Source organism: Trichechus manatus, unplaced genomic scaffold, assembly GCF_000243295.1.
Source record: "Trichechus manatus latirostris isolate Lorelei unplaced genomic scaffold, TriManLat1.0 scaffold00074, whole genome shotgun sequence".
NCBI lineage: Eukaryota > Metazoa > Chordata > Mammalia > Sirenia > Trichechidae > Trichechus > Trichechus manatus.
This window is the reverse complement of record NW_004444010.1, coordinates 5,016,912-5,037,076: the sequence shown is the minus strand read 5'-3', so window position 1 is coordinate 5,037,076 and position 20,165 is coordinate 5,016,912.

Sequence of the window (20,165 nt, the reverse complement as noted above, 5' to 3'; positions counted from 1 at the left end):
CAGCAATTCAGTCCCTCAGGGAGTTTGGATGTGTCTATGGAGCTTCCATGACCTTTCCTTGTACAAGTTGTGCTGGCTTCCCCAGTATTGTGTACTATCTTGCCCTTCACCAAAGTTGATATAATGTATTTTTAAATAGCTGAAATGAAAAGGAGAGTTAAGATCGTATTCCCCGTAGACAGAGATGCAAGGATACTTCTTAAGTCACAATGATAAGGGAAGATACCCAATGACTTGCAAAAAGCAACATTTCCACAGGAATAAACAGGATAGAAGATCTGAGTCTGAAAACTCTCCAAAATCCAATAACCACTTTATTTGTATGCTGGAAGCTTTACTGAAGCCACATGTGTGGTTATTGAAATATCTGATGAATGTCAAAGCGAATCTGGCCCGACATTTTAGGACATTTGGTTTAGTTTCATTAATTATTTAATTATGAAGTTGGCCTTGTCAGCAATCTCCCCTATGCCAAGAATACCAAAAGAAAACTTAGACAATTGATTTTATCTAATAATAAATAATAGTTGCTAAGGCCCTTTTCTATGAAGGCAGGGATGCTTTAAATACCTTGGGGGAATTTGCCCATCAAGTTACTTAGGGCTGGGAGAACAGATGAAAAGAATGTCAAAGAAAGGGTTGATATAGAGGCTTCACAGGAAAGACGAAGAGGGAAAGAGAGCAATGTTTGAATATTTGCTCTAAAAAAAGAGGAAAACCAGTTGCCATCAACTCGATTCTAACTCATGGCAACCCCATGTGTCGCAGCATAGAATTGTGCTCCATAGGGTTTTCAGTGGCTGATTTTTTAGAAGTATATTGCCATATCTTTCTTCTGAGGTACCGCTGGTTGGACTCAAATCTACTAACTTTTAGGTTAGCAGCTGAGTGCATTAACTGTTTACATCACCCAGAGACTCTACAATTTGCTCTAGAGGGATGAAAATGTATAGCATGAATAAAGGATTGTAGATTTCGATCTTTACAGATTTCACTGGCTAAAACCAAAAAAATCTGTTGTCGTCGAGTCGATTCGGACTTACAGTGACCCTGCAGGGCAGAGTAGAACTGCCCCATAGGGTTTCCAAGGAGTGGCTGGTGGATTCGAACTACCCACCTTTTGGTTAGCAGCTGAACTCTTAACCCCTGTGCCACCAGGGCCTCACTGGCTGAGGGCCCTATGAAAAATCTTTCAAGTCTTTGAAATTCTGACTCTAATAGATTCCCTCCAGGATCAACTGTATGTGGTTGTCCTGTTATTCCTTCCCACTTCATGGTTTTTCACAGGCTTGACCAAGAAAATATTACTCAGGAAGTTCACTGCAGCAGGCTTTTCCTTTCTATTGCAGGACAACGTAGATAACACAGATCCTCTCCTCTGAGTCATCCAATACAAGTTGGAGGTTTAGAACCTGGACAGGGTTGATCTAGATGAGTGATAAGCTGACATCAAAAGACTTGGTGCTCAGGTCTGTAGAAGTACCTAAAAGTACGGACACACATCTCCAAACCAAAATGTTCTTTTAAGCCAGAAATCTTGGATGTACTGGAAATCATACAAGAAGAGGATTTCGTCTGATACTTTATGTTTCCCATTAGATCATAAATATCATGAGAACAATTTCCTTGCTGTACTTTAGTTTGTCTAGTGGCAGTTTGTGTCTTGGCCCAGATCCAAAAACGCAGAAGGAAGAGACCTTCAAAAAAAAGAAGTAACTGATCATTTTGAAAGAGTCCAGAAAGATCTGTGCAGATGCTGATCTAGGTGATGCCAGAAGTGCTGTTACTTTTGTCAGCTTGTTCTCTCATCCCTCTGGCAAATGAAGAGATGTGTGCAAGTGGTGGTTCTGATGGGCATCTGACTGAGGTCCTCTACTAAAATCATGCCTCTGCTGAGAAGTGAATGTTGGAACTCTCATAGAAGAATGGCCAACTGACAGGTGGAGGTAAGACCTGCAAATCCCTACTCAAGTGTGAACAGAGAGCCAGAAAACACACACTCAGGCTGGAGACTTAATTAATCTTCTGGAACATGAGGCATCACTGGGCTTGCAGCGTGGAACTTATAGGAATAAAAAGACAAGGTAAGATTATAAAGATGGAATGTTGTACTTCAAAGGGCAATAGTGATGTGTCTGGGGGTGGGGAGGTTATGGTAATGAGGAGGGGTCTGAATGTGCAGAGAAGTACATCCTTGAGTCCTGAATTTCCTAACAAAATATCAGAATCCAGTTTCTCGGAGGTTGGCACCCACTAAGGGTCTTCCTTTATGGCTTTTAACGTTTTTAAAGGTCTCTGAAATGAATGGAAAAGAGACCTGGAGATGTGAAAGCAGTAAATGCCCTTTAATTGATGAAATTTACTCCTCAGTTCCATCTACCAGGAGTTCTAACCTAAAATAACTTCGCAATGAGAGTATGTTCTTATTTTTTCTTGCAAATGAGTTCTACTTTTCTCTATGGGATATTGTTAAAGTTCTAGGGCCTAATTGTTTATTAGTTCATTCTTTCAACATTTGTTGTTGTTAGCTGCTAACAAGTTGGCTCCTGCCTCATGGTGATCCCATGTACAGCAGAGCTAAACAGTGCCTAGTCCTGTGCCATCCCCACGATTGGTTGTGGATAGGACCATTGTGATCCATAAGGTTTTTATTGGCTGATTTTCAGAAGTAGATCACCAGGTGTTTCTTCCTAGTCTGCCTTAGTCTGGAAGCTCTACTGAAACCTGTTCAGCATCACAGTAACACACAAGTCTCCACTGATGGATGGTGACTATGCATGAGGTTCACTGGCTGGGAATCAAACCCGGGTCTCCTGCATGAAGGGTGCAAATTCTGTCACTGAATCACTACTGAGTGCTTGTTCCCAGACACTCTGAAAAATTCTTAGGTTGCAGATGTGAATAAGAAATAGAATGTTGCTCTCAGAGCACGGTCTGTGTCATGGTTGTGTGACCTATGTGGTTGCACAAGATCCTGAGCCTTGTGCTTGGCTTAATGCTCTAGCATCACAGTCTTGAAATTCTTCGTAATTTTTTAACAAGGTGCCCTGCATTTTAATTTTGCACTGGGCTCTGTGAATAATGTAGCCAGTATTGACTCAGAAGCTTGTTTGAGAGAAAAAATTTAAGTAAATAACTATAATACACTAATATTTTATACAATGTAATAATGTAAAATACATTAAAAAAAAAAAAAGCAGGTACCAAATGTTATGTGTGAATTCTAGAGGAAGGTGTATCTATATGTATCTGTTGGAGATCAAAAGTTTTGATTTAGGATGTGTTATTTCAGCTAGAATTTTTGTACAAATTAACACCTTGTAACTGTTTCCATTTTGCCAAGACACTGCAAAGTTGTATTAATTTGCACTGATTAGCTTAGTCTAGCAAAGCCCATAGCAAGAAGAGCCAGAGATTATGATTTGTTAATTAATTTTACTCTACCTTGTCACAGACTGTTCTTCTCATTGCCAATTTCTCAACCACTCTCTCAGCATTGGTGGTTGAGAGAGTATGATGCAAAGAGATGTGTGTGTGTGTAAATGTGCATACAAGCATTTCAACTGGGAAAAGACAGGTAAGTATTTGATAGTTAATTTTCCTTTAAATTGTCAATGGCTTGAGTTGGCAATAAAATAAACATGATTTAGTAATCTCAAGTGACTGGATTATAGCAGGGAACTGCCAGGGGGAAGATAAGGTAGAAATTTGATGTAGATAAAAGTCTAAACTCTTTCTCCATGGTTAGAAATTTAGGATAGGGAAGGATAAAGATGGAGCCCTGGTGGCACAGTGGTTAAGAGCTTGGCTGCTAACCAGGAGGTCGGTGGTTTGAGAAAGATGTGGCAGTCTGCTTCCATCAAGATTTACAGCCCAGTGGGGCAGTTCGACTCTGACCTATAGGGTCACTATGAGTCAGATTTGACTCGATGGCAGTGAGTTTTCGGTAAGGATAAATGTAGCAAGAAAATAAAAATAATGCTAATACCATATAGATAGTAATATAGTAATACCATGTTCTGTATACTAATCAGTTTCTTTGGCAAGTTAACAACAATAGCCCTTTGTCTTTTCATCAAGTGGGTAGATTTCTTTTTCCTTTTAGGAAGCAATTTAAATGTCAGAGTTAAACACTGGGGTACCAAGAATTTCCATTCTCTTCTGAGATGCTTTTAGAATCTGTAGACACAGAGAATACCTTTCAATTTCTTTTAGTGCATAATGAGAGTCATTCTTAAATTTTTTTCATCATGCCCAACGTCATCTCTTTTTTAATACTTAGTCCTCCTGTTCTTCATCTCCTAAAATAAAGAGGGGGTGGGGGAAGATCCTACTCAAATGAAGAATTTCCAAGTCATTCATAAAAGGAGAGTAGTATTGCTTTTATCTCGTTTTCACCTATTTTAAGAGAATTGGGTTTTCACCTGAGCTGTAGTCTACTCATATAGGATTATGTTTGGTAAAAGGAAGAAAGGTTAGATTTTAAAAGTACAGCTATCTGAGAAGGAAAGACAGGGGCCTTGATAATAATTTAATATCATAAAATAGTGGAAAAGAGATTAACAACACGGATGCTTAGGCAGGAGAAAAGAGATAAAGTCACGTACAGTATTTTGATTTTAGAAATACTCGTTATGACACTATGGGAAGCATCCTCACATTATCACAAGCTAAAGCAGCAAACCATCCAAGGTAAGAAGATGTTTTGCAAAGATAAAAAGTTTTGAGGAATGGATATATAAAAAAGAAAAGTTCCTAGAAATTCAACATAGATAAATGCCCTAGCTTGTTGTCATATAACACTAAAGTGTGTCTGTGCAGACAAATTCTTGGAAAATCAAGTGGCATGAATAATTTTAATAGTTTTGCATATAAAAAGATGGTTAATTAAAGCATGTGTTTATATGAATAGGTTAGTAGTATCTGTCCCAGTTTCAGAGATAAGTGTGTGCACATTTGTGGTTTTAGAACTAAGGTGTCTGGAAGGAGGAGCACACACATGGAGCAATGGCTTTATTATCATCATCATCATTAGGCAACAAGGACACTCTACATTTTGGGATGCTGAGCCCCGTAACTGTGATCCAAACAACAGCTGCCTGGATGTTTCCAGTTCTTTCAAACAACTGAAGTCACCCTGTCCAGCCTCAGTGCCAACTGGTAGACCAACATCCTCCATCAGCTTCCTTATCTCCAAGATCTCTAATGATTCAGGGGGATATTGTTTCCTCTCATTACTCTTTGTCTCTGCCCTGAATCTTGCTGTATGCACCTGTGGCTCTCTCCCTTCTTCATACCACTTTGCTCTGTTCTGAATGCTGCCCTGATTACTTCAGTTTCCTAAACTGCCAAAAATACATGGCTGAGTGTGTAGCATACTTTTACTTTGAGGGCAGTATAGTAATTGCACCATAGTCCTGTATGGACAGAACAATAGAATGTTAGTCATTACTGCTCTAATATTCATTAACAATTCCCTACACTTAAACACTGTTTTATTTATTTATTTTTTTGTGCTGTCCATATGTCTCCTGGCTGGCCATCTTTGTATCTCTAAAGAATTATGTTGGTCCAACTTTAACTGCTAGCCTCCAGCCCCCAAAATCCCATTAATTTTTAAATGCAATATAATTTAGCTTTCTGCCCCAACTCTAAACTAGGTATCTGTTTGAGCATGTTCTAATACAGAAGGTCTTTTCAATCGCCTCATATGCATGCAAAAGCTGGACAATGAAAAAGGAAGACCAAAGAAGAATCGACACATTAGCATTATGGTGTTGACAAAAAATATTGAATATACCATGGACTGCCAGAAGAATGAACAAATCTGTCTTGGAAGAAGTACAGCCAGAATGTTCCTTAGAAGTGAAGATGGCAAGACTGCGTCTTGCTTGCTTTGGACGTGTTATCAGGAGGGACTAATGTCTGGGGAAGGACATCATGCTTGCTAAAGTAGAGGGTCAGCGAAAAAGAGAAAGACCCTTAATGAGATGGACTGACACAGTGGCTGCAACAATGGGCTCAAACCTGCCTTCTATTGTGAGGATGGCACGAGACTGAATAACATTTCATTCTGTTATACATGCGGTCACTATGAGTCAGCCAACTCGACAGCGCCTAACAACAACAACTGTGTGTGACTATTATTTTACAAACACAGAAGTTTTAAGGAAACTTTCATGAACTATTACTACCCTGGTGTCTCTTCCAAGGAGCCCTGGTGGCACAATGGTTAAGAACTCGGCTGCTAACCTAAAGGTGAGCAGTTTGAATCCACCAGCCATTTCCTTGGAAACCCTATGGGGACATATCTACTCTGTCCTATAGGGTCACTATGAGTCAGAATTGACTCGATGACATCGGGTGTTTACAGGTCTCTTCCAAAGAGACATTTTGCAGTGCAGGTAACTTTCTTTTCCTTGACACACATTTTTCTAAGATCAGTTCATAATGATTAATATATAATTTGGTCATTAATGTATGGGACTGGGAAAAACTCTGTTCTTTAGAATTCTTGCTGTTGTTGTAAGCTATGGGCTTGGTGTCAAGGATGACATTTTTTGCTGCAAACTAGAAATTGAGGAGTAGAGGATGAGTGATTCCAGAGCAGCTTTGATGAGAGAAAATTGGACAACAGAAGACCAGGATTCTAAAAATTGTTGCTTTGAGTTGTGGATTGGATTCTTTTTATTAGTCTTTGCATAATGCAAACAAAAAGTAGAATTCATTCTTGGTCACTTTACTGAACTGTGTTTCTTTGAGTGAGATGCCTTCGCAAGGCTAGGCCACTTGGAACCCTGAATTTATTTGGAGCACAGTTGGATGAAAGACGAATTGTTCCTGAAGATTCATTCATTTGAAGTAGGGGCAGTGCCGGCTTCATGGGTGTTTGGCCACTGGCAAAGGGCCTCAGGCTCGGAAGGGCCCTGTGTTTGGTGTTTAACACTTTCCAGTTGCTATCCTGGAATTCTTAATAATTTCATCTTGGATTTGTCTTTTATATGGGATGGAGTCTTGGGCTTGGGTACAGACGCAGATTTGATCATAGTCAGGTGGTGTCTGGAGCATGGAATGTTAGTGACAGTTCCTGCTCAGGCTGGCAGCTATACGACACATTTGGCAGCTGGCTCAGCAGGGGAAAGCCTCTTGCTCACCCCAATTCAGAAACTGTGCATCACAGTGCAGAAGTTTAAAGATCCTACAGGTTGCAGAAACTGTGGGTTAGGTCAGTGGGCCAGGGGAAGCAGAGACAACTGGCTGGACTTCCCCAGGGTGGCTGGTGGGAGGGGGAACCTGGCAGCCAGGGCACCTGAGGTAATGCACACACATGCTCTATGTCACAGGGCAGAGTCCTCGGTGCCGGGAAGGGTCAGCACCCACCTGGCAAGTATCTCTGTGACCTGGAGTACCTTGGCTGGCTTGCTGTCTGCAGGCAGGCTCACTTCCTACTTCTAAGCTTCCCGAGTCTGGCTTGTGTTTTTCTCTTCAGGCCAGCTAGAGGCACCCTCCAGGGATGAGACACTCAGCAGGAACTAGATAGTTTTATGCTTCCACATACCAGTTAAATGTTCTAATATTTGCATTTAAAACTAGCACTGCACAATATGAAGATGAATGGTAAAATTCATACAATAATTTAAAAATTTTTTTCACTTAGAATGATATTAAATGGCAAATGAAAAGCATGGCAAACTGAGGGCAAGATCGTGGAAGAAAGGAAAAGCTTTATATTCTCGTGCCTTTAATGGCACTAAAAAATAGCATCCTTTTCCAAACTGGTATTGTGTTTTGATTTTGCACTGGGTGCCAAAAATTATGTAGTCAACATTGAGAAGGGAAGTTTTTAAGACATCATTGCTAGAAGAGGAAAGTATGCTGGCAGAGATTGATTCAGGCTTATGATGGAAGTGGGTCAACATGCTTTACTGCTGGAAGTGATGGGACTGCTTTGGGTGGATGTATTTGTTTCCCAGGGTTGCCATAACAAAGTATCACAAAGTGGCTGGCTTTAAGAAACAGAAATTTATTGATGCATAGTTCTGGAGGCTAGAAGTCCAAATCAACGTGTCAGCTGGACCATACTCCCTCCAAAATTTCTAGGAAATGATCCTTTCTTATCTCTCCCAGTTTCTGGTAGTCCCAGGCATTCCTTGGCTTGTAGATGCATCTTCACACAGCTGTCCTTCCTTGCGCTGTCTCTTTCTCTGTGTATGTGTGTGTGTGTCTTTTCTATTTTTTTTTTTTATAAGAACACCACTCAGATTGGCTTAGGACCCATCCTACTCCACTGTAACCTTATGTTAACTAATAATATCTTCAAAGACCCTATTTCCAAACAAGGTCACATCCACGGCTATCAGGGGTTAGTGCTTCAACATATCTTTTTGGAGGACACAATTCAATATCTGTTACAGTGGATAAAGTGCTGCAAAACATGGGATCCCTCTAGCATTCTGTGTTATGACAGATTATGTCAGGTTATGTCTACAATGTACTTATAGAACTTCATATTTCCTGGAAAATGAACCATTCCATCAATTGCAGCATTGGGTGCTGCTTGAGCATAAGAGCCATTTGAGTGTACTGGTACTTACCAAATTTTCTCAAGATCTGTTTTCTGCTTATTTAGCCTCTTTACATAGAATCACAAACTAGAATTAGGATGGTGTTTGTAGTAGAGCTGGTCAACAGTCTAGCAAATCTTGTGCTCCACCTTCCATAGGTAGAGTTGATAATGCAAAGTGTCAGCCCAGCCAAGGACTACATTTCCCAATCCTCTCTGCAACTAAGTGAAATTTTGTGACTAGTTCTCACCAGTACAAAATAAATGAGTGAAAATAGGGTGTGTCACTTACAGGCAGAAATGTTTAAGAAATGAGTGTTCTCTCTTTGATTTCTTTTTATTCTTTTGTGGATTAGATGCAGAGGACCCCAAGACCTAGGGAATGACAGATCCACAAGGTAGAAAAAGCCTGTTCCTCAGTCAACACATGAAGGAAAGCTGCCTAGAACAGCTCACTGAACTTGGTCACTAATGACCATGGATTAAGCCTCTGAATTTGGAAGCTTTTGTTGTTACAACAGCTAGCTTGCCCTAACAGCTTTTGCCAACATCAGTTGGAGACTGATTTAAGTGTTTCATGGAACCTTATAAAAAATCAAATCTATGCTTCTAATTTTACAGATGAGGAAACTGTGAGTTAAATTACTTACTCACATAAATAGAAATAGCTTATAATGGAAGAAGAGACAGATTCCAGAGCTCTTGTCTTTAAGTTCAGCTCACTTTCTACTTTGTTGGTGATAAATTCTAAAGGGCAAAGTTCCTGGAAATACTTATTTATGCTATGCTTTTCTAAGCATTATAGGTAGATAAATGCAATACCATTCCTTTCTTAGAAATTCTAATAGAACTATGCTAACAGAAAGGTTGCAGATTCAAGTCCAGCCAGAGGCAATTTGGAAGAAAGGTCTGGTGATCTTCAAAAATCAGCTATTGAAAACCCTATGGAGCACAGTTCTACTCTGACACACATGGGGTTACCATGAGTCAGAGTTAACTCAATTGCAAATGGTTAGTCAATATATAATTTTTCCATGATATTATATTGAGTATTGTTAGTGTTAATCACAAAATCAATCTTTTTTTAAAATTTTTTTTATTGTACTTTAGGTGAAGGTTTACAGAATAGTTTCTAATTATACAGTCAGTATGCATACTATTTGATGACATTGGTTAACAAACCTACAACATGTCAACATTCTCCCTTCTCGACCTTGGAGGACCTTTTTTTTTTTTTTTTTTGGTGAAAATATACATAGCCAAAGTTACACCGTTTCAAAAATTTCTACATGTACAGTTCAGTGACATCGATTTTGTTCTTCCAGTTGTGCTGCTATTCTCACTATCCTTTTCCAAATTATTCCATCACCATTGTCTTCAACTCACTGTCCCCTATGCTTCCCATCAAACCTTTGAGTTGCTTTTGTCAATTTGATCTCACATAGATAATTCTTTTTTTTGGTTGTTGTACTTTAGATGAACGTTTACAGAACAAAATAGTTTCTCATTAAACAGTTAGTACACGTATTGCCCTGTCTGACAGTGGTTAACAACCCCACGACATGTCAACACCATCCTTACTCACCCTTGGGTTCCCTATCACTAGTTTTCCTGTCCCCTCCTGTCTTCTAGTCCTTGTCTCTGGACTGCTGTGCCTTATTAGTCCCATTTTGTTTTGTGGGGCTGTTAAATCCCTGGCTGAACGGTGAACCTCGGGAGTGACTTCACCACTGACTAAAAGGGTGTCCGGGGGCCATAGTCTTGGGGTTTTTCCAGTCTGTCATGCCAGTAAATCTGGTCTTTTTTTATGTGTTAGAATTATGTTCTACATCCTTCTCCAGTTCTGTCCAGAACCCTCTGTTGCGATCCTGGTCATAGCAGTCAGTGGTGGTAGCCAGGCACCATCTAACTGTACTGGACTCAGTCTGGTGGAGGCCTTGGTAGCTGTGGTCCGTACAAAATCAATCTTTTTTCTTTAAATCTAATTTTAAAAGTTTTATGAAGTTGTAATCCTCTTGCTATGCATGTTTAATTTCAACTGAAAACCAGGGGAGAGCTTGATTCACTTACCAGCAATTTTCTTTATAGTAAACATTGTTAGAACATATACATTAAATCTCCCAAATGAAAAAAAAAGTCATTTATGAGTGCAATTGTTTAAAATTGAATGGCGTTTTCTGGAGAATTTCAGATTTCTATGAACTCTATCACTAAAGACCCTACTCCTTCAAATAAGGACTAGAGCAGGAAAGGAAAAAAAAAAAAAAGAGAGAGAAAGAATGTAGACATTTTCTCTCTGCTTGAAAGTTAAATGGAAAAGGGTAAAAATAGCCTTGTGCTTCTGATTTTTGGTGAAAAACTTGGTCAAAAAATCATTTTTTAAAAAGGAAATATAAAATAATTATATATGCTAGTATATGAATAGAAAAATATTTTGAGTGGGAAATAGTGATATGCAGTGAATGTTGAGAGTGCTTCTCTTTTGGGAGGAAGGATTAGGAGGTTTTCATTTTCTGTGTTAAGTAATTTTGTAATAATTGAATTTCAAAAATTAATAATTACTTCTAGAAACAAACAAAACTTAGGCATAGAAACCTGAATCAGACCACATACCATGTCAGTTGCACAAGACAGTGATTGAATGGTTCTGAAAATCAGTTTCATCCCATAGCTAAGGAAACTATCAAAAGCAGGGTTATAAGGCATTAAGTTGTCCCATGTGAGAGAATTTAAAGGATAGAGACATATGGAGGCTTCTATATAAATAAATAAACGTTTGTTAGAATTGTATTTGTGATGTGGGTATACCATCATTCCCTTTACTCAAATCTTCTTTCCTGGTTATTCAAGCTTTTTTATAAGGACTTTCATAGTTAACACTGGTTTCACTACATTCTTTGAATGGAAGGTAGAGATGCAGGCAGAAAAGAGGAGTATTAGTGGAAGGAGAAAGCATTCCTCGAGGCAGGCCATGATCTGCAGAAACATCTCAGGAGTGTCTTTCTAAGGCGCTCATGTTCTTAATTTTGATTGAAACCACGCATACCCCTTTGATGTACTAGGTCTAGTAATACACACCTTCGTCCTTTCCAGCCAGCCATGTGAACTTATTTACATCACAAGCCTCTACCAGAGGCCAGGAAAGAGATCTGTACAGTAATTCCAAACACAGTCAAAAAAGGAAGTAACTCAGTGGTTTTCATAAAAGTCAATGACATCTATCAAATGGCATTAAAAATATTTATGGAGGACTATTCACAATTGCTTCAAATTGACATGATAGTACCTGCCTCAAATGAAATCACACGTTACTGGATGGTCTTTTAAACATTCATCTCGAGTCATGCAGTCAGCAAGACAGTTTCAACTGCCCAGAAAAAACAGATGTTAAAGGATGATTAGGCTTTGAAATAGAAATAAAGTCAAGGGTCTTCTATTGCTTCTGAGTGAGACAAGCTGTCTGAAAAGGAAAAACAACTTAAATGAAAAACACTCTTTTTATAATGTGGTTGTTTTACTCATAACTCACATTATGCTATTTTTGTGTGAAGTCCTATCATATAATGAGGAGAACATTCTAAAAGCAATGATGGTATGTAAAATCAGCTTTATAACATTGGGCCAGCCACCTTACTATATTATACTGGAAGTAAACTGTTAATTACAAAAAAAAAATTGCATGCTGGGTAAGCAAGTATAAGATTTATAAATTTATAAATTAAGCAACAATAAATGTGCCATAATACATCATACTTTGCTGGATCCATTTTTTTAAAACAAAGTATGCTTTTTATTTTTTCCTGTAAAATAAAATTTTTGGATTCTCAAAAACTACTGCTCCCTCTTATTTCATCACTAATGCTTATGTGCCGAATTCAGACATGCTCAATAGTACCAGAAGGACGTTGCTGTCAAAGCATGTATTTTTGCTCAAACGGTTACAACCTTTTAATGGGTCTTAGGGTATAAGCCTCCAGAAAGCAGCTGCTGCTCACAGTCTTTCCCCCTGCAATATTGTAGTCCAGCAACTTTGAGCGTCAGCCCTCTCTCTCTGTGTAGAAACCACCATCAGGCGTTCCTAAATGAGGGCAGAGGGCTCACTCAGCGTTCTTTCTTCGATTTGAGTAACCATAGTCTTTCCTCACTGTTTGAGGACAGCCCAATCTCGTGATTAAGATGAGAACTAACTACGAAGAATGCAGGACTATTGTTCTGTTTCTAGCACTGACTATAATTTGGCCAACTCTTTTTGCTGTGTGCATGTATATATGCATATGTTGTATGTGTCTTTGTATCCTTAGGAGAGCAGTGTAGATTAAGTAACAGACATTCTGATTTTAAAATGCCAGTTAATTTTTAAATATTAATTAATATATTGTCTACACGTATACAAACCTCTGAGAAGCAATTTAGTCCAATACTGTTTTGGCATGCAAATCACTTGAAAATTAAGGCCACTGAAAGCCCAAATCCTGTATACCAAGTGTTAGGCTATTGCTCACTTGTTTCAAACAATATTCCATACTTCAAAAAATGAATTAGGCCACTTCCTTAAAAACCATATTAATAAGATGATGAAAACCTGAAACCCAAAAATTTAAAATAATTAGTTGAATATTTCCAAATACTCAGATGTTTAGCATTATACAGCTAAAATGCCTGGCTATTTTTGTAGAAAACTCATCATCCCGATGTTTGAAGTCAGGTAGCTACAGTCTGTGTCAACTATGGAAATAAACATTAGGACACAGGTGGCCGTGATTTTGCCTGGAGCTTATAAGTGATCAGTATGTACTCAAAGGAATGAGGCAGTGTGCTTAATGGAAGTCAGGTGTCATGCCTTAGAGACAAGAAGTACAGTCTCTTTAGCTCCTAAACAGGGGATTTATATGTGGAGGAAGCACAAACTACCATTGTTATCCATGCACCCTGAGTGGGTTTGGACCACCAATCTTTAGGTTAGTAGTCAAGCGCAAACTGTTCTTAATTTTGATTGAAACCACGCATACCCCTTTGATGGACTAGGTCCATTAAATGATCAATATATGATGACTATTATGACTTGTTGTATTAATTTTCCATTCTTCTCTTTTTACAATGGCTTTCCTCCTTTTGTATCTCCCCTGCCCCAAGGTTCACTGGATGTTTCTGCTCTGTCTAATCTTCCAAACTTAGAGAACCAACCATGGTCTATTTTCCCAAGGCCCAAATCTAGGCTCTGTCAAAGTTGATTACTTTACCCACATTAATCAACATTAGCATATCACTGCATTACGTTTCCAAGTAATCTATTTGCAAAGAAAATTCAAAGGTGATCCTCTTTACATCAGCTTCCAGACAGGTAATGTAGTAAAACTGATAAAATATATAATTTATAGTCAAAATATTTGGGTCAAAATTCTGATTTTTCCACTTAGTATCCATTTCATCCTGGACATTGAAACATCCAAATCTCTGGTTTTCTTACCTATAAAGTAGGAACGGTAATATTGCCTCAAATATAGTGCCTTAAATGTAGGGCATTTGCTTAGCTTATCACAATCCTATTGTTTTGAAATTGCTCCTTGCCCACAGTGGGCCATTGCAGCCTTGTTTGCAGTGCGGACCCCCGACTGTCTGCCCAAAGATGATTGGACCAGGAAGAGATATCTTTTCAAACTGCACTGATCAGAGCTAGTCTCTCCTGGGAATTTGAAATTGAGGTACAGAAATTGTAATTGAGCCTTGATCAGAAGTGAAGTAAACTGGGGAGAACTGATGGCCAATTTGGGCCATGCACGCAGCGAAGCAGATGCACAGAGAGAAGGAGAGCAAGAGATGACAAGTGCAACTTTCAGCCTCCTGGCCTTCCAGGTTCCGTTCCAGCATTCCCTGAGGCTGGTTGCCCATTGGGTTTTATCAGGTAATAATAATAATAAACTTTTTTTTTTCTCACAGTTCATCATGTTATTGTTATTAGCTGCTGACAAGTGGATTCCGACTCAAGGCTTGACTAAGCCATCTTGGGAGAGAGGAAGGGCAGCGGTAGGTCAGTGGTAGAATTCTCGCCTTCCACGCAGGAGACTCGGACAGGCACAACTACCACCCATCTGTCAATGGAGACTTGTGTATTGCTATGATGCCGAACAGTTTTCAGCAAAGCTTCCAGACTAAGACAGACTAGGAAGAAAAGACTATCAATCTACTTCTGAAAATCAGGCAATGAAAATCCTGTGGATCAAAACAGTCTGATCTGCAAGCAGTCATGGGGATGATACAGGACTGGGAAGCATTTCATTCCATCGTGCATGGGGTTGCCATGAGCTGGGGGGGACTAGATAGCAGCTAAGAACAACAACAAAGCCATCACAGATGTGCTGTGAAAATCAAATTCCATAATATTTGAGAGACTTTGTAAACCATATTGAATTATGTAAATTTTATCTATGATTCTTATTAAGAAATGTCCCAGTTAAAGGACTGAATCTTAGGATTTACCTTGGGGCAGACAGGGTCCTTTAGTTAGAACCTCTTGGATGTGCTGTATAGACAGATGTTACTCTACTTCTTCAGGTCAATTTTGCTTTTAGTCAAGTGATAATGTGAGAAGTGAAAATAAATTGGGCCTAGGTGTGGAGGAAAGTAGGCCTGAAAAATTGGGGAAGAGCCTAATTTAACATTTTTAAGCCAAATAATTTTTGTCATCTACATGTTTTTGAAAGTGAATTCTAAAAACCCAGTAACATAATAACCTGAAATAATTAGTGGAGATCCTAAATATTCATATTTAAGAACAGAAAAATTAATAGAACTGTAACCAGTGATTTAGAAATGGAAGCATAGTAGTGATTGTTAACAAATGTATTCTTTTTTCTTATACTTTTCATATTTTTTGCTTCTCTATGAGATGTGTATATAGGTGTGCATACACATACATGCATATATATATTTTCTTTTTTTGGGTGTGTGTGAGTGGTTTCCAACCCAAGGGCCAAAGATGCCAGGCCTGAAGGAGGGAGAGGGAGTGAGAACACAGAGTGGACTATAGAAAAGTGTTCTTAAATCCATATGTACACCAGGCATTATCTGTAGATGTAATAAAATAGCTTTATTCAATAATTACCTACATGGATTATATAATTTAATTCTCACAACAAGCCTAGATATTATCCCCATGTTATAAATGAGTTATCTGGTACCTAGGATGATTTAATAACTTGTTCAATGCCAAGGTGGTGACAAAATTTATTCACACCCACTCCCAGCCTCTTTACCACAATACTCCATTACTTCCAGTATAAATATAATATTGAACCATATGAAAGTACCATTTTTGTAGTTCAAGAATGCTCACATATTAGCAATTTCATATAATACAAGCTTATTTTTTAAACTACAAGCTTATATAAAGTATTAATTCATTTAAAGGTAGTCCCTGGGTTGTGCAAATGGTTAACATATTCAGCTGCTAACTGAAAGGTTGTTGGTTCAAGTCTACCCAGAGGCTCCTCAGAAGAAAGGCCTGGCAATCTACTTCCACAAAAATCAGCCATTAAGAACATTATGGAGCACAGTTCTACTCTGACACACGGGGTCACCGTGAGTCAGAGTCAAGTGCACGACAACTTGTTACTGGTGAATTCATTTAGAAGTATAATTGAACTTAATGTGTTTTAGGAACACATGTTCATAAAGCAGAAATTGAAAATGAAGCTACTATCTTATGAATGATGTCTTAGCCTGGATTTCCTTGAAAAGAGCTGGAGACAAAGCTTAAGTGCTTTGGCTTTATCATGAGGTATAATCTTAGGGCAGGAAGGTGAATGAAAAGGAAAGAGAAGTGAAGCAGAGAAGAAAGAAAAGCAAACATCAGATTATAAATTCCTGAGCTAGCCACAACTTAAAGTACCCCCCTCCACACACACACACCTGGTTACTCAGATATACAGGTGTGTACTCAGGTACATGCCATGCCCAGAGTAGTTAGGGAGATGAAGGGAAAGTTCATCTTCTGGTTCATTCCGATTTCCTGACTTACTGGTCAAAGTTGAACCTTTCCAGGTTCAGTTTTCTGCTCTCTGTGGGCAGATCTTCCTCTTATCATTCTGGGTCTAGAAGTCGTGGGAGAAGCCAGAGACCATCATGGGCCCATCTGACTGGACTACATCTGCTGTAGGTTCTGACAGAGCTGGTTGGCCGAAGGTGGTACTGAATCCCAGCTCTCACCCTAGGGGGTCATGAGATAACCACTGCATTCGTGTGCAAGGCCAGGGCAGGAACAACTCGGCTTTCCACTGAGCAAGCTGTTTAGTCCTGGGAGCCAGGTTGAACCAAACAAATCTGGACAGGCTCATGATCTGCTTCTGGGGGAACCTCAACTTTATTTGGATGTTTGAAAGTATTCGTAAAAGCAAACCAAACCCACTGCTGTCGAGTCGATTCTGACTCATAGCCACCCGGTAAGGTTTCCAAGTCTGTAAATCTCTATGGAAGTAGACTGCCATATCTTTCTCCCGTGGAGCCACTGCTGGTTCCAAACTGCAACTTATGATTAGCTGTCGATCACTTTAACCACTGCACCACCAGGACCCATAGTAATCTAAAAAGTAAAAAAAAATCACAGGAAAAAATAAAAACAGACTTTTTCTCTTGTTAGTAGGTTGATATTATTTTCTACTTCTTTTCTTGGGTTGCCTTTATTAACACTCATTCCTAATGAAACATGAGTTTTTAACATTGTACCTTTAGAAGCAACGTACCAGTTATCCGTTGCCATAGAGTCGATTCTGACTCATAGCAACCTCGTGTTTCAGAGTAGAACTGTGCTCCATAGGGTTTTCAATGGCTGATTTTTCAGAAATAGATCACCAGGACTTTCTTCTGAGGTGCCTCTGGGTGGATTCGAACCTCCAACCTCTCAGTTAGCAGCCTGGCATGTTAACCATTTGCACCACTCAGTAGTAATACAGAAGAGGAAGAAAAGTACTAAAACAATAGCATACAAAAAGACCTAGTCTATAATTCAGGAAAAACTAATTACAGATCTTATCTGAGACGAAAGAGGAATTAATATTATTCATAAATACGCAAGGCTCATCTCCACTTGAGAAAAGATGTTTACGGTTTTTACATCGTTCTGTAGTGATGAAAACTTTGCCTTTCTCTCTCACTGGAAAGACAGCACTTTCCATGACACAGTGCCCCAAACACTGCTGTCTGGCATAGATCCAGAGAAGTACTCAATTCCCCAGATGTACTTAACTACATTTCTATTGTTGTTGGATGTGTCCAATTTCAGTATTGACCAGAACTGACCTTTCGTAGTTGATACATTCTGAACAGACCATGGCCTGAGGTGTTAGGATGTCAGCCAAACTGAAAGAAATATAATCCTAGAACACAGTGTATTGTTATTTATTTTCTCTCTTTAGATGCATTTTCAAGAAAAGCCTAGGGATGGGGAAGTTGAGTAGGGAGGAGGAGACAAAGGGAAGGAGAATAAAAGGCATTTTTCATAATCCCATGTTCTGAGGGGGCCATTACAGTGAGCAACTGCCGATAATGTTGCCCCTGCTGCCCAACCCAGCAATCTTAGCACAATCCCTTTAAGTGAAGAACAGATGATAAGACCATGTGCTTGGTCTTCCCGAGTAAGGAACCGACATATAAATACAACAGTACTTACTTTTAGAAAAGTTGTTCTTTTCTTTCATGAATAAAACTCGTTGTCCTATCTAACACCTGCCACGGAACGTGGACATGATGGAAAAGATTTGCACACTGGGAGGCTCTGGGTACCTGGCGACCTCATTTACTTGACATGTGCCTTTCAAAACTTTACAAGGTTTTCTAGTTTTAAGACTATCTGTTAGCTTTAATTGTAGTTCACTGTGGATCTGGCTCAAATTCAATAGCGAAAGGGGCTAAAATTAAATAACTGAAAGGTCAAAATACAATTACATAAGGAGTGGGCAAACTAGATCAGCTCAGAATTGGCTCCATTTTTCACCTTATTCTTTCATCGCCCCAGATTTGAGTATTAAAGTTTAGGGAAGAATATTTCAAAAATATATAAGGAAGAAGATGAAGTGAATTTCTAATCTGCAGCGATATGACAAACTACAGCATATTAACAGCAACAAAAATCCATAGTAACTGCTTAGTCAATATATTATCCCTCTGTAGTTTTCCCTCAAGACTGCATGACTTATTTAAGGCTTTTTTGTTCCTCTGCACCCATTCATTTTGAAACTATTAGGAACACTGAAATGGTCAAAATGCTTAGAGTTGAAGATAAAGATTGAAACATGGGCCTTTGGCTATAGTTTATTAATCAGCTCATGGCAAAAATTAAGTCCTAGAAGTAGCTTGGATCAAAATCCTGGAGTTTTTACATAAACTACTAAGCCCTTGGAATCATTTAACTCAACATTTTTTTTTTTAATGCTCACTGCATGTCCTGACTGGTGATTGACCATCTGGCAGAAAAGGTATCCAACTTTCATTACCCTTGAGTGAAGTGATACACAGAAGCTAATTAGTGACCTTTACAAGGCAAAGCATGATGTTACTCTACGTTTCTAAAGCAGTTCTCACTTTGCCAAGACTCTTTCGCTTGACAAGGACCTTGTGACAAAGGTGGGTCAAATGTTATTTTTTCCCATTTTACAGATAAGAAAACTGAAATTCAAAGAGGATAACGGACTTCTCTAAGGTTATACAAGAAGTAAGTGGTGTGCTGGGAATTAAATACAAGGTAATGCATTTTTCAATGTGGGAGTCCAGAAGCAATGACACAGATGTTGTTATGAGCCCCAGGGGAGGACACAGCCGCTTAGACTAAGCTGCACACATAAGAAGTGGGGAGTTTAATGGCAGCTATTTATGAATCCTCCTGAGTGAGTTGTTTCCTCTCCTGAAGCTAGAGTTGCTCAGCTGGTGCTCCAAAGTTCCAACGTGTCCATTGCTAACAAGTCATGAAAATAGGAACAGGCAATTGAAGCATTGTGTGGGTGTGTGTGTGGGGGGGGTTGTTTGTATGTATACATGAATATGTATATATATGTGTATATATATATGTATATATATTCAAAAATAAAAAGCAAACCCATTGCCATCGAGTCGTTTCTGACTCATAGCGACAATATAGGACAGAGTAGAACTGCCCATAGGGTTTCCAAGGAATGGCTTGTGGATTTGAACTGCTGACCTTTTGGTTAGCAGTCAAGCTCTTAACCACTGAGCCATCATGGCCCCATATATTCAATAAGCCCAGGCTTTTTTTTTGCCTTATCAATAAACTTCTATGTGTCCGGCATTATTCTACATGCAAGAGTATGGTGTTGAACAATACCGAAAGAAGTAATAATAAAAAATTTATATTACAGTCACAATAAGATATAACCTTTTTGTTGGCAAAAAAAAAAACACAAAAAACTCCACAGCTACCAACGCCTCCACCGGACTGAGTCCAGTACAGCTAGATGGTGCTCGGCTACCACCACTGACTGCTCTGACCGGGATCACAACAGAGGGTTCTGGACAGAGCTGGAGAAGGATGTAGAGCACAATTCTAACCCACAAAAAAAAGACCAGATTTACTGGCCTAAAGGAGACTGGAGAA